Source organism: Castor canadensis, chromosome 5 (assembly GCF_047511655.1).
Source record: "Castor canadensis chromosome 5, mCasCan1.hap1v2, whole genome shotgun sequence".
Lineage (NCBI taxonomy): Eukaryota > Metazoa > Chordata > Mammalia > Rodentia > Castoridae > Castor > Castor canadensis.
The window spans coordinates 75,986,722-76,000,030 of NC_133390.1; the positions used below are offsets into that span (position 1 = coordinate 75,986,722).

At 42.7% G+C, this 13,309-nt stretch overlaps 1 long non-coding RNA gene across 1 annotated transcript in view; it reads right to left on the minus strand.

Moving 5' to 3' along the window:
• Positions 1-515: 515 nt before the first annotated feature.
• The window catches only part of LOC141423069 (uncharacterized), a 34,998-nt gene continuing 22,204 nt past the window's right edge, over positions 516-13,309 (minus strand). Inside the window, exons 2-3 of the long non-coding RNA XR_012447726.1 lie at positions 9,209-9,517; positions 516-1,478 (exon numbers count right to left, since the gene is read on the minus strand). This is a non-coding gene — a long non-coding RNA (uncharacterized lncRNA). The remainder of the gene's footprint in view (positions 1,479-9,208; positions 9,518-13,309) is intronic.

The following is a 13,309-nucleotide window of genomic DNA, read 5'->3' on the forward strand; positions in this document are numbered from 1 at the left end:
AGGGAATAGAGGGAAGGTTATGGGCTAAAGTGGAAGATTTCAGAAGGAAAAATAAGCCCACAATGCCTGCAAGAGCTAGACACAAGGGCCTGCTCAGTTTTCAGCCAGACTTGAGCATCAATGTCTTAGGTATAGATGAGCCCAAATAAGTAGCAAACATCCCTTAAGTGCAGATTTGTCACAACTAAGATGTTGTTTTATGTAGCTGAGTTTGGTTGGGGCTGTTTATTCCAGATCTGTGACAAAGAGAAAGTAAGCCCTATAGGCTGGCAGGATGGTAACTGGGTCTTGGGGCAAGCAGAACACAAGTGGCTAACAGCCCTGGGAGGAAAACCCATTTTGCTCTTCAGGACAGCCTGGGGATTATTTCTGTTTTATCTACCACACAACTTATCCAAGGTAAAAGTTAAGGAAGGACTTTGTAAAGAACCTATAAATTATTAAATGTTTTCCAAGTAAAGAATTGAAGAAAAGCAAAAAAAAAAAAAAGAACTTTCTTCTCATTGTTAGGATGATGGGAACTCCCAAGGAGGGAGAGGCTCAAGAGGAAGTTGTGGGATGAAGGTAAGGAAAGAAAATACTAGGCCTAGAGCACCCCGAGATGGAGTCACATTCTCTGGGGGTGCCTTTGGGACCTGGAAAGGGGAGGGTTTTTCCTGTCAATGTTGTTGGTTGGTATATGGTTTGGGGTTTTTTTGTTTGTTTGTTTGCGGTACTAGAGTTTGAACTCAGGGCCTCAAAACTTGCTAGGCAGGCACTCTACCACTTGGGTCATTCCACCTTTTTTGTGTTGGGTATTTCCAAGATAGTGTCTCATGAACTATTTCCCCGGGCTGGCTTTGAACTGCAATCTTCCTGATCTCTGCCTCCTGAGTAGCTAGGATTACAGGTGTGAGCCATTGGCACCCGGCTTGGTGTATGGTTTTTCAAAAGCCCCTGGAAATGCTAAGCAAGATTGAGAACCACTCTGGTTTTTTGAAAGTCTTATCCAGAGCTAGAGACTGGGGTGCAGACTGCTCTGTAGGAACCTGAGAGCCCAGAAGTAACCAGGGAGAGGAGGTTGGAAACAGACAGGAGCAGTGGAAAGAGAAAAGGAGGTAGTCTGGAGGAAGGAAAGTAACAATCCATACCCAAAAGGCCTGCAACATTCATTGCTAATAGACCCTAGGAAAAGGTAAATCAATGCATCATCTTGGGCGAGGCAAATCCGTCAGCTAGACACTGTGCTTGGAACTTTGATGAATGATACATTGCACCATCATGACATCCTACAAAGCCGGTGAGGCAAATACATGGGCCCCATTTACTAGGAGAAGAAAGGGAGGTTTCCAGAAGGTGCATGATTTGCCTAAAATGATGGGCTACTTGCTGGCTGAGATGAGGATCCTGTGCAGCCGTCCTGACGCAGGAAACTGGGGATGAGGCTCGGTTTAGATTTTCTTGGAATGTTGACACTGACCTGGACCGAGCACATTTTTCTGGAAGAATAAACAAGATAAGAGAGGCAGATTAATAAGGGCATAAAACCAGGACAGTGGAGACTTCTATGAACTGAGTTCCTGATGCAGGAACCTGGGGACAAGGCTCGGTTTAGATTTTCTTGGAATGTTGGGGAAGATCAGATAAAACCAGGTTCTCCAGGCCCCAAATATTCTCTGTCCCTTGACAAGATGTGGGCAAGAACTTGGGTTGTCCTTACATAAGCCGTGAGCATAAAGACTGGAACCACCAAGGAGGTGTGCCTGGGACAGACAGACAGTATATCTGTACCAAGGTGGTCCTGGGTCCAAGGCTTTGCCGTGAGACCGCCAATCCTGCACACAGCAGCTCCAAGAGGTATAGAAAGGGCAAGAGGCCCAGCACATGGGGTTGGCGGCCTGGGTGTGCATCTCACAGGGCAGCTCCCTCAGCTGGGGCCCTCCATGCCCCTGGTTACCACATCCAGACTTGCACCCTGAGGCTCGCCAGCCACTATTTTCCTGCATCATCTCTACCTGTCCTATGCACTGAGCTTCCCAAGTTGGTGTCCTTTCTATTTTTTACTTTATTTTTCATTGTAAAACATTCCAAAAACATGGAGGAGTATAGAGAAAAATATAACATGTACCTACCACCTGGCTTTGTCAAATTTTATCATTCTTTTTCAGATTGGCTAGACACACACACACACACACACACACAGACATATAATGACAAAAACCTCACAGATCCCACTGAAGCCTCCACGTATCACGTCTTTATTTTCTTTCCCTTCCTCTATCCTCACAGGAAACAAATTCCTCTGGAATTTGATGTCTATTAATCCTACGCATGTCTTTTTACTTTTACTATATAGGTAAACAGCCACAAATAATCAATAGTAATCTTAATCTCAGTGGAATCATTCTGTAAACCAGAAATTCACATAGCATTAATAAATTAAAATAATGTATCATAGAAGATCAAATATGGGATGTGATAATAAATATAATATTAATATTAATGAAATGAAATAGCTACTTACTTTAATTTTTGCCCAACACTTTTGATCTGGGGTTCATCCATGTCAATTCTAGTTCATTTATATATATATTTTTAAATTTTATTGAGTTTTTTTTTTTTTGCAGTACCAAGGCTTGAACTCAGGCTTACACCTTGAGCCAATCTACCAGCCTTTTTTGTGTTAGGTATTTTTCAAGATATGGTCTCAAGAACTATTTGCCTGGGCTGGCTTCCAACTGCGATCCTCCTGATCTCTGCCTTCTGAGTAGCTAAGATCACAGGCGTGAGCCATCAGTATCCAGCTCGAGTTCATTTATATATTTTGACATTATATAGGATCCCACTGTTTGAAAATACTATAATTTATACATTCATTCTCCTTTTGATAGACCAGCAATTTTTTCCAATTTTCACTGTTATAAACAGTGCTGTGATGAATATGTGTGCTTGTGTATGTGTCCAGCTTATGTGTCTAGCAATGGGTTCTGTGGTGGGGAGTGCATAGCTTCAGGCCTATGCCCTATTCTTTCATTAGTCTCTTGTCCCCTTCTTACTATCACAAGATACCTCCCCAAGTATGAGCACTCCTAAAAGTAGAATGTGGCCATGGGGATGATAGGCACAGGTATCACGTAGGTGTGAGTTATGTTCTGTGTGCTAACAGTAGGACCTCTGGCCGGATTTCCTCAAGAAACAGAGAAAACCAAAGCCGCTGGACTGAGACCTGAGGGCTAAGCCTAGGATGACCCTGACAGCTAAGTTTGTGGGCCCAATGTAAAACAGACAACTGCCTTGTCTTTATTTTTTAATCTATTTAATATATTTAACTTAATTATCCCCTGATTATTAAAGTAATGTATTCTTCATGCAAATTTTAGAAATTTCAGGAAAATACTTTCAAATTTATGTTAACCATCCAAAATTCGACTACTGTTAACTTTTAGCCTATTGCTCTCCAGTCTTTTTTCTTAGTGTTTTCCCTTACATATGTGCTGTATTGTATGCTGATTGTTAACCTGATATGTATATTTTACCATATTATTAAAAACAATGTATGCATAATTTTCTAATGAATTCAGATCATTCTTTTACTTTAGTCTTTATTGCCTACTTAGTTATTTGTATATATGAGTTATTCAGGTCATTTCTAATTTTTATTTGTATAGCTAAACTACAGTGGGTTTCTTTGGGTATAAGCCTTTGATGGCTTTTCAAACCCTAGAAGATCCTAGAAGTATAATTTTCAGGAGGACATTTTTAAAGCTCTTGATGTGTGTGACTAACTATGTTCTTGGAAGATGACCATGTGACAGCCCCACCTGTTAAGTCTACAAAATGACCTGCTGACCCACCTTCACCCATCTGCTGATTGTGGGATCTTGCACTGAGGATCAGATGTGGGCAGGGAACCTTTAAATGCTGGCGTGCCCTGCCTGTATTGGGCTTGGTGAAGAATGTGTGGCATCCTTCCAAGCAGAGCACATGAGGCTGCTTCCTCCCATGACACCAAAATAGATGGATCACGCTGTGGGAAAGTCAGACTCTACATCTGAGGCTCCTTTAGTAAAGACAGTGGAACTAGGCCACTGGGACAGTACAACGATGTATTACTTAAATATCCTTAAGTTGAAAGCAGTAACAACCAAAGAGACTCAGGAAATTTTAGGCAGGAAAGAAAAAAAGAAGAATTTGTTGGAAGATGCTAAGGTCAAAGGGCTGTCTACTATGGGCGTGTTGTGCACTGTACAGGTCAGGCAGTGGGAGAATCATTCCTTGTGTCATCTATTTGAATGGCACCTGCTAGGACGGTGGTCCAGTGCACTGCCTACACAACCATATGCAGCTGCCCTGCTGGAGCATCTCATAGAACCATGTTTCTTAAACTACCTGAAAGACCAGGATTTTAGTATTATTGTTATTTGAATCTATTGTGGCTCAGTACTTTAAAAAATTAAGTATGAATAACTAGAAAAATAAAATGCCATTTGCTGTCTCAGCAATGTCAATTATTATGTAAGTTACTAAACATTCAGTTTCTGAATACAGAATGTAGCTCACTATGGACTGCACCTATGGTTTAGGAAAGGATCCTGGTCCTCCGCAGATGGCACGTTGAATGACACAGTACCAGGTTACCAAACTGCACAGAGGTGAGGTTGGAACCAGGTATTCAGAACAACTAGAACCAGGGAGGTGGCTCTCCACCTCTCTGTTTTCCTCTCTTTCTGTTGGGACTGTTAAGGCCCACTGCAGAATGGCTTTCTCTGGATAGTGGGAACAAGACGACCAACAGCTCTTCACATGTCGTATCTTACAGCTTAAGCCATGACAGAATTATTGCTCCCAAATCCGAACCCTCCAGAGAGAGGACTAAGTGGCCCAGCCCAGGTCTGCTGTTCATTCCCATCATAAGAGGCAGGTAGCTTGTGGTCCAGGACCTATCAAACCTACCCAGCTCCCTTGGGGGCCATATGAATACGGCTCTGTGGAGTTCTCAGGAGTATGGTATTACCAGAAGTGGGTGTGCTAGGCAGACCAAATAGGGTTCAAATTATTGTGTATATGTTTTCTTATTTCTATTTGCCTCTGAAAAGTTATTCTAAATATGCCCCTCCAAAAAAGGGTTTATGGTCAAATAAATCCAGAAAACACTACAAATTTTATCAATCTCACAAAGATTCAGAAGGCATCTTTGCATAGCCAAGGTTCTGAGAAGTCTTGCAAAAAAGAAACCTATTTATATTTAATCCAATTTTTCCGCAGCTCATTTGATCACTGGACCTGTTTTAATGCAATACCCAGCAATACTTCATGAGGATAGTCTTACAACACACATTTTGGGAAAGCCATGCTAGGTAATGAATGTTCTTCAGAAAGATATTAGACTTTTTTTTTTTTTTTGGTTGTACTGGGGCCTGAAAAAACAGAGAGTAAAACAACAAAATAAAAAATTTTAACAGCCCAGACAGCTGGGTATTTATAGAAACTATCTGACCAGTTATGTACAAAGAGTTGTTTTATAATATCATTTAAACTCCATCAAAGCTACCAATTTCTAGGCTCAGAGTTAAGTATCTTTTTAATATGAGGTATATCTCTGCAGCCCCAGGCCTTCCCTCTCAGGAACATTCCTTTCCCAGGGAACTCTCACAGGTTGTTCATGAGATGTCTGATACCCTGCCCCCTTCAGGGTAAGGTGTATCTATGCCATTATGTGTTTGGTCACTGCACTTTGCAAAGCCAATTTAATAGCATGGAGACAGCTGTTCTACCATGTGTGCTTGTATAATAAGACGCCCCAGTAGGATGAGCAATGTGCTGGAGAGTGGCATTAACAGCACCTCACATCTGGGCAGGCTTGGAGGCCGGGCCAATGTTAATGAAGTTCTTCTCTGTAATGAGAGATTAGAACCTTATCCCAGATCAACCAGCCAGCTTACAGGTACAACTAAATGGCACAGTGAATTACATGGGCATTCAAGAACAGGGAAATAATACAGGCTGGCCACCAAGTCTAAAAATGCTGGTGAATCTGTAATAAATGGTTTATTGATATTACATTATAAAGCAGAACAATATAATATCTGTGTTTCCAGACTTCGTGGCCACTCTCTAGCAAAAGCTATTATTTACATCAAGCAGTCTAAGTATCCAGAGATGCCTTGCTAAATGCTTCATCTGAATTAACTAATTTAATTCTCATCACAACCCTGTGAGGTGGAGACTGTCATCATTTTCAGAGAAAAAGATGGGAAACTGAGGCACAGAGATATTTAGTATCTTGCCCAGGCCCACTATTGGTAAGTGATGGAGCTGAGCGTTCAGCACAGGAAGCCCCACCGAAGCCCAGGATACTCCAGTTGACTCTCTGGGGGACCAAACATCCCCTGTGCTTTGCTGAATATAAGTCAATAAGCAGGAATTTAGGTGTTCAAGCTTGCTTTAAAAAAAAGTGGCACTGAAATAATTATAATTATCATGTGTACAGTAGTCCCTGTACAGCATCTGAGGGAAATTGATTCTAGAAGCCCCACGATGATACCAACATCTGAAGGTGCTCAGGTCCCTTACATAGAATGGTGTAATATTTGCATATAACCCTCTGCACATCCTCCTGTATAATTTAAATCATCCTTAGATGACTTATAATAACTAATACAATGTGAACTCTATGTAAATTGTTGTTATACTGTTGTTTAGGGAATAATGACAAAACAAAGTCTATACCTGTTTGGTATGGGTACAATTTTTTTCAAATATTTTCAATCCATCATTGGCTGATTATATGGATGTGGAAACTGCAGCTACAGAGGGCTGACTAATTCTTTGCAGTCTCATCCACATCACAACTTATTACAAAAAACCAAACAAGGATTATTGCTCCATTTTACAGATGAGGAAGCTGAGCCTAGAACAGCAGAACTATGTCCTGTAACTTCAGGAATCACATGGTTACAACTCATTAGCGGCATTGGGTTCTGTGATAGCCAGTATTCAAGATAGTGCCCAATGATCCCTGCCTTTTGTGTTATTTTCTCCTACACTAAGGAAGACTCTCATGTATAACCACTATGCTACCATGGAAATGCCACATACATGACTTCAGAAGCTGAGCCAAAAAAGACATCACAGCTCCTGCCATGATCTCTCCTGGATCATCACTGTGGGGGAGCCAGCTGCCATGTCATAATGATGTTCAAGCAGCGTCATAGATGAACCCTCCTACCTAGGAATGGAAGCCTCCTGCCAACATCCAGTGAAAAACTAAAGCCTCCTGCCCTTATCCAGCACTGATTTGCCAACCATGCAAGCAAACCCTATTGGGAGCAGATCCTCCGCCCCAGTCAGATGATCCTGGCCCCAGCTGACACCTTGACTACAATTTCATGGAGACCCAAAGCTTCAGCTACCTGGCTAAGTCACCCCTGAAATGCTGACTCACAGAAGTTGTGAGATAATAAATGTCTATACTATTGTCTTAAGCAATTGGCAAGTTTTTTAGCTATGAAAAAAAAACAAAGTTGGGAGTGAAGGGAGAGTGGGGACATTTGTTACACAGCTACCAAATAGCAATACAGTTCCAACTCCAACTGTTCTGTTCCAGATGAAGGTCACTAACTGTGACCTTGAGAAACTCTTCAAAGCACTCTCTGGGACTCCCCTGATAAACAATAATCTAAGTCAACTTGTGAGTCGTTCTCAAGGTGACTGATGAACCATTACAACCAGGTTCATGGGATGCTCCCTGTAAAAATGGACTCCTGGCACACATGGCCAACCTATGCCATGTAAGTATTTAAGGAACATTTCACTTGCACATCCAATCTAGCAACTCATAAAGATCTAATTTAGGACTCTGGTAAAACAACAACCCACAGATGGTCACTGAGAATCATTTATATTTGCTGCTCTGTACAATACATCCCATAAGATGGTGTTCCTTCACATATTCCCTGAAAATGCCTTCCTTTATCCCCACCTTCCAAACCTATCCCTTGCCTCAGGTCCATCTCCCAAGCCTCCAAAGTTTCCCCAGTAACTTCCTGTGACACCACCCTCCAGGCCTCAGGTGCTTGACAGAGTGGGCTGGTAAATGTTTAACAGCCACTTCTCCGGGAGCCTTTCTTGATTTCTGTGGAGTTAATATTTCTACCATCACTGATTTAAAGCTACCAACATCACGTCCCTGAATGCATAATTGGGAAAAAGATGTGCGCAGTCAGTCTCCCAAGCCAGTCCAGCTGTACCAACACACCACTGCATTTCCAACACTTGCGTCTCCCTTCCTGTCCTCTTGATTGTTTTTGAAATATCCTTAAGACATACCCAAATTCACAGCATCTCTCCCTCAGCCCTGGCCTTCCTCATCTCTTCCTTGGATTATTGCAAGAACCTCTTTCTTGTTCTCTCTGCCTCCAGATCCTTCTCACACCTGCACCCCCTCATAGTGGGCACTCCCATGTCACCGTCCCATGGCACCACAGCATTTATCCTCAAAGTCCATAATTTTCAATGAAAAGGCTAAAGCTATTGGTAGTACACGCTCTTAATGGCCAGACTTCTGTCTACATCTCATCTACACACACACACACACACACACACACACACACACACGCACACATACTTCCCAGGGGACTTCTGTGATAAATCACGGTTCTGTTCATGCCCCCATAAGATTCCTACAGCCTGAAATGCCTTCTTCCCAGTCACAAACATCACTCCTCCCTCTGGGCACATCAGCATTTTCTTATTCCCTGCTAGTTCCCCTCCCTCAGCCCTTCTTATCTCCCTGTTTCATAGCACTTTATCAAGAACTTAGTTTTATGTAGGGCTCACTTATCGTGGGGCATCCTGGCTAGTTTTGTGTACCTCTGACTTTCTCTCCTTCCCAAAATCACAGGCTCTTTGTAGAAAGGACCCTAGGTTGAGTGTCCTACTCTTCAGTGCCTGGCCCTGTGTCCTAGCAGTGGGAGAGCCTATTCAGGTCTGGAGAAGGAAGGAATGTTCCAGAGGTCAGTGGGGTAAAGTCATAGGAATGAGACAAAGTCAAGGACCTCTCCTACCTAGGAAGGCAGAGAGGGGTGCAGCTGGCTGAGGTAGGGTTGTGGAAAGAAAGTAAGAAACGGGAGCCCTTCCAGAACCCTCTGCAATGGCTAAGGCTCCCAGGACTACTACTACTACTCTCCATTTGGTTTCTTTGTCCCTCACTAGAGCTTGAATGTCCTACCCTCAAGAGTTACAACTCCACCCCTTAGCTTCTGTGTCTTTTACATGCTTGAAGTTGGATAATTGCAGGCTCAAAACAACTTCTTCATCACTTGTTAAAAACTGTGGTCTAGGCCCTGGCCCGAGGGCGGAGGCAGCCAGTCCTCCTTCTCCAGTAGCACTCAAACTTTAGTCACCGATCACATGGACCCGATCTTGGATTTCAAGTAGCTTCCTTGAAAATAACTGTAGGAAGATGCCCTTGGCGGTTAGCTCTGGTCCAATTACTAAGAGATTGGAGTAAGCCTCTTCATTCCCACTGGTTCTCCATCTGAAAAAGAAAGTTTGTGACCAGATAATCACTATTATCATTTGATAATGTGATTCCAAGTCATTTGCCCCTCTTTGTGCCTTCACCTATAAAACAAAAATAATAAGCTTTATCCATTTCAGAGGGCTGTTTAAGATTAAGTGAGATGATGTATATAAAAATGCTATGTAAGCTATTAACTATAGTATATTAGTTGTTATTGTGAAATATAATGTGCTGAAAGCATTTTGTAGATATTGTTGCATAAATTAAGTAGATTTTAGCATGATTGTAGATATCATGGTGCATGTTAACTTAGGAGAGAAGAATATACTAAAGGCAGGTCCTCTGAAGTGGGGACCCTTCCCATGACTGAGCAAACTCACGAATCAAAAGCCGTATGTTGTAGGGCACTCCTACAATCCCAGCACTCAAGTTGAGGCAGGAATAAGTACAAGGCCAGTTTGACCCTCCCTATCTGAAACAGAAAGAAAAAAACTGAAAAACAAATAGAAACTAAATAATCAGATATCTACTGGGTGCACTATGGACAGACTCTACAGGCCAGACCTATATGGATAGTTTTATTGTGGTTTTCTTCATTCCCCAAGATCTACACTAAGGATTGCTTATTTAAATCCAGACATGCCTGTTTATTCTAAGGCTTGTCCTGAATGTTCTGTCAGCCTTTTAACAAATGTGCTGAAGAGAATTACAGTAACTCAGGGCTGTTTGCCTTTCCCAGGTAGAGCATATCTAGGCCACACTAGTATTTCAAAGGCTTTTCTTTCCATCTTTGTTATTATTATTCAGCTCTTCAAAAGCAAGGTCAAGATTCAGAAGTAAGCCAGGTCTCACTTTGATCTGCAAGCTCATGACCACACTCTACCCAGCAGCCTTCATCCTCAGGTCTCCAAGCACAATAAAAGTATAATTAGGAAATCTTTACAGTGTCCTTGAGAATCGATGCACCTGGAGTGACTGAACCCAGGGACAGCATGAGGAGTTCCAAGTCACTGCACAGCTTTTGCCTGAGAACAATTACCACCCCTGCTCTGTGCTGCAAAGAGTGAGGTCCCCTTTCCCTTTGCTTCACAGAGGGGCAGAGAACCAGTGGCAATGTCGTCAGCAGAGCAGCTTCTGCAGATGATACTGGAAGTGCAGCTTCTGTTTCAGCCCTGCCATTTGATGATTAGAATAAAAGGCTGAATCCTAAGCAGCTCACTTTTACTTGATCTACACGGGTGGATAGAAACAGATGGGCTGATGGCTGATCCACAGGTGACCATCTATCTTGTAGCAATGTGAAAACCCCTGCTGATGGGAAATACTGGGTAAAAAAGAACAGCTTCCTTCTCTTACCACTCCAAATGCAAGAATTAGCCAAGGCCCCCAGTCCACTGACCAGCAGACCATGAACATCTTTGTATCCAAAAACCAGCCCATTGGGAAACTGGCAAGAAATCAAAGCCAACAGTGCTTTTGTGGAAGTACTAAATCTCATTAATAATAAGAGCATATCATTATCATTGTAAAGTTCTTAATATTTATAATTTAATGTACAGAATGAAATCTGCTAGTACACGCACACCAATAGGCATAACACTGAATTACTTCCAATCTGTTGGTAAATAGCCCTAACCCAAGCCTCCGTACAGTAATCCTTCCTGTGTCACCCTGCCACCATATTTCTTCTCTGGGAACCCCTCTCCCAATACCTCATCCCACACCTGCCCACAATCCAGCTATCAAAGAATTGACACCTGGCTGAGTAGGGGCTCCAGGACCTGTGCCAGGCCCTGTCCATGCAGACTGGTGGGTGAGTGTTCATGCCAAGCTGGTGGTTAAATCCCCCATGCACTGAGATGCCTAAGGAGGAGTGCCTACAGAATGCCTGTACTCGGTACCCTTCTCTCTGCTCTGTGGCTGGCAGTAGCCCAGTGTGGGAACACAAGTCAGGCAACTCCAGAACAGCCACAGGGCAAATGTGGGAAGCCTGGGCACCCTGCTTTAACAGTGAAGGAAGAGTAGGAAATATCCTCAGTGACTACCACTTAAACGTGGCCTCTTTCCCCTTGGCAGTGCCCCAAAGCCCAGGTTAGGTACCTCTTACCAACAGAAATAATAACATATAACAGCCGTATGGGCAAGTCCTTAACCTGCTGTCTGCATCCATTTCCCTCTGTTCAATCCAGTGGAGAGAGATAATGACCTATCTTTAGGTTTAATTAACATCTGGGCCCTACTGCTGGGAGATTCCCAAACCCACATCTCCCTGTAATTGCAAACCTTTATTTATTTGGGCATTTTGATGACAGTCACATAATGGGAGTGATGGCCCAACTCCACCCACTGCCTCCTACTTGTCATCTGTAAGCCTCCCCTCCCCACCTCACCACCCATCCCTACTACTCTCCTGCCTAGCTACTCACCCTCCACCTGTTCTTACCCATACTCCCTTCTGTTCCATGCTATTCTATGCTCAGAATCAGAAGGTCTGGATTCCAGACCCAGCTCTGCCCATTACTTACTCCACCACTACAGATACCTACATTTGAAGGCCCTAGTACTTTGCTTGTATACAGTAAATGCTAAACACTTGTTGGTTGCCTTCCTTTCTACTCCATTCCACTATTTAATACCTCGGTCTCTCATCTGAAAATTGAGTTATTAATGCTGCTCTGTCTGCCTCACTGGATGGTTATCAAATCAGGCAGAAAATGTCTGAAAGCACTGTTTATAAGTTCTTCCTTAAGAGAGAGGCTTGGAGTGCCAGGACCACTGAATAGACATGGTCTACCAGGGTGGTAGTTCCTGGACAGAGCCACCCCACTGCAGAGTCTGGTCTTTAGCAATGCAAGCCCTGAGGAAACTCTGGGTCTCCATCTTCAAGACATTTTAGGGAAACAGGAGTCCAGGAAGCAGTAAGAGAAAGATGTAGCAGCTTCAGCTGCAGTGCGGCCAAAATTCCTCTTTGATGTCCCTCCTCCCCACTCTGCTGATACACAGCCCAAGCCTGGCCTTCAGCCTCTTCCAAGATGTCAACAGTGAAAATTCCTCACATTTGTGCAACACATTTCCATTAAAAGTGGCTTATATTCATGGTTTCCTTTGAATTGCACAATGCCACAGGTAGCATTATTATCACTCTTACAAATTAAGAGTCCCAGACCTAAGAGAATTGCCCATTTTGTGCCATGCCACATGGGAGCCTTGTGGACGGGGGTGCAAGCCGAGCTTCTGAGCCTAATTCTGTGCTCCTCCCTGGGTACTGTTATCCTCCAGAAAAGATGACACTTGTTCCCTTGGCTTTCTTTCTTCTTTCTCCCTTCCTTTCTTCTTTTTTCATGATAATTGCAACAATTATAGATTTATCACTAAAGTTATCAGATAATAATGATTATAATAAGTGATGCTCATTCTGTTAATACCCATACTAGTAAATTTCCCAGATTCTCCTTTCAGGTACCATAAGTCTTTGAAAAAATGACATTTTAAATCAAGGAATTGCTAAAAGGTATTGTGCAGCTTTTAGTTTATTTTAAAATTTGATTAGTTTACTATAAATGTAACATGCCAGTAAACAAAATTAAAACCTAACCATAGCACAGTCACATGCATCAGAGAATGACTTTTCAGGCAACAGCCAGCACCTATCCAATGGTGGTCCAGTAGGATTATATCCCTTAGTGACATTGTAGCCATCTTAGTTTGTGTAAGTACACTCTGTGATAGTCACATGATGACAAAAATCACCTAACAAAGTATTTATCAGAATGTGTTCCTGTCATTAAATGACACAAGACTGTATAA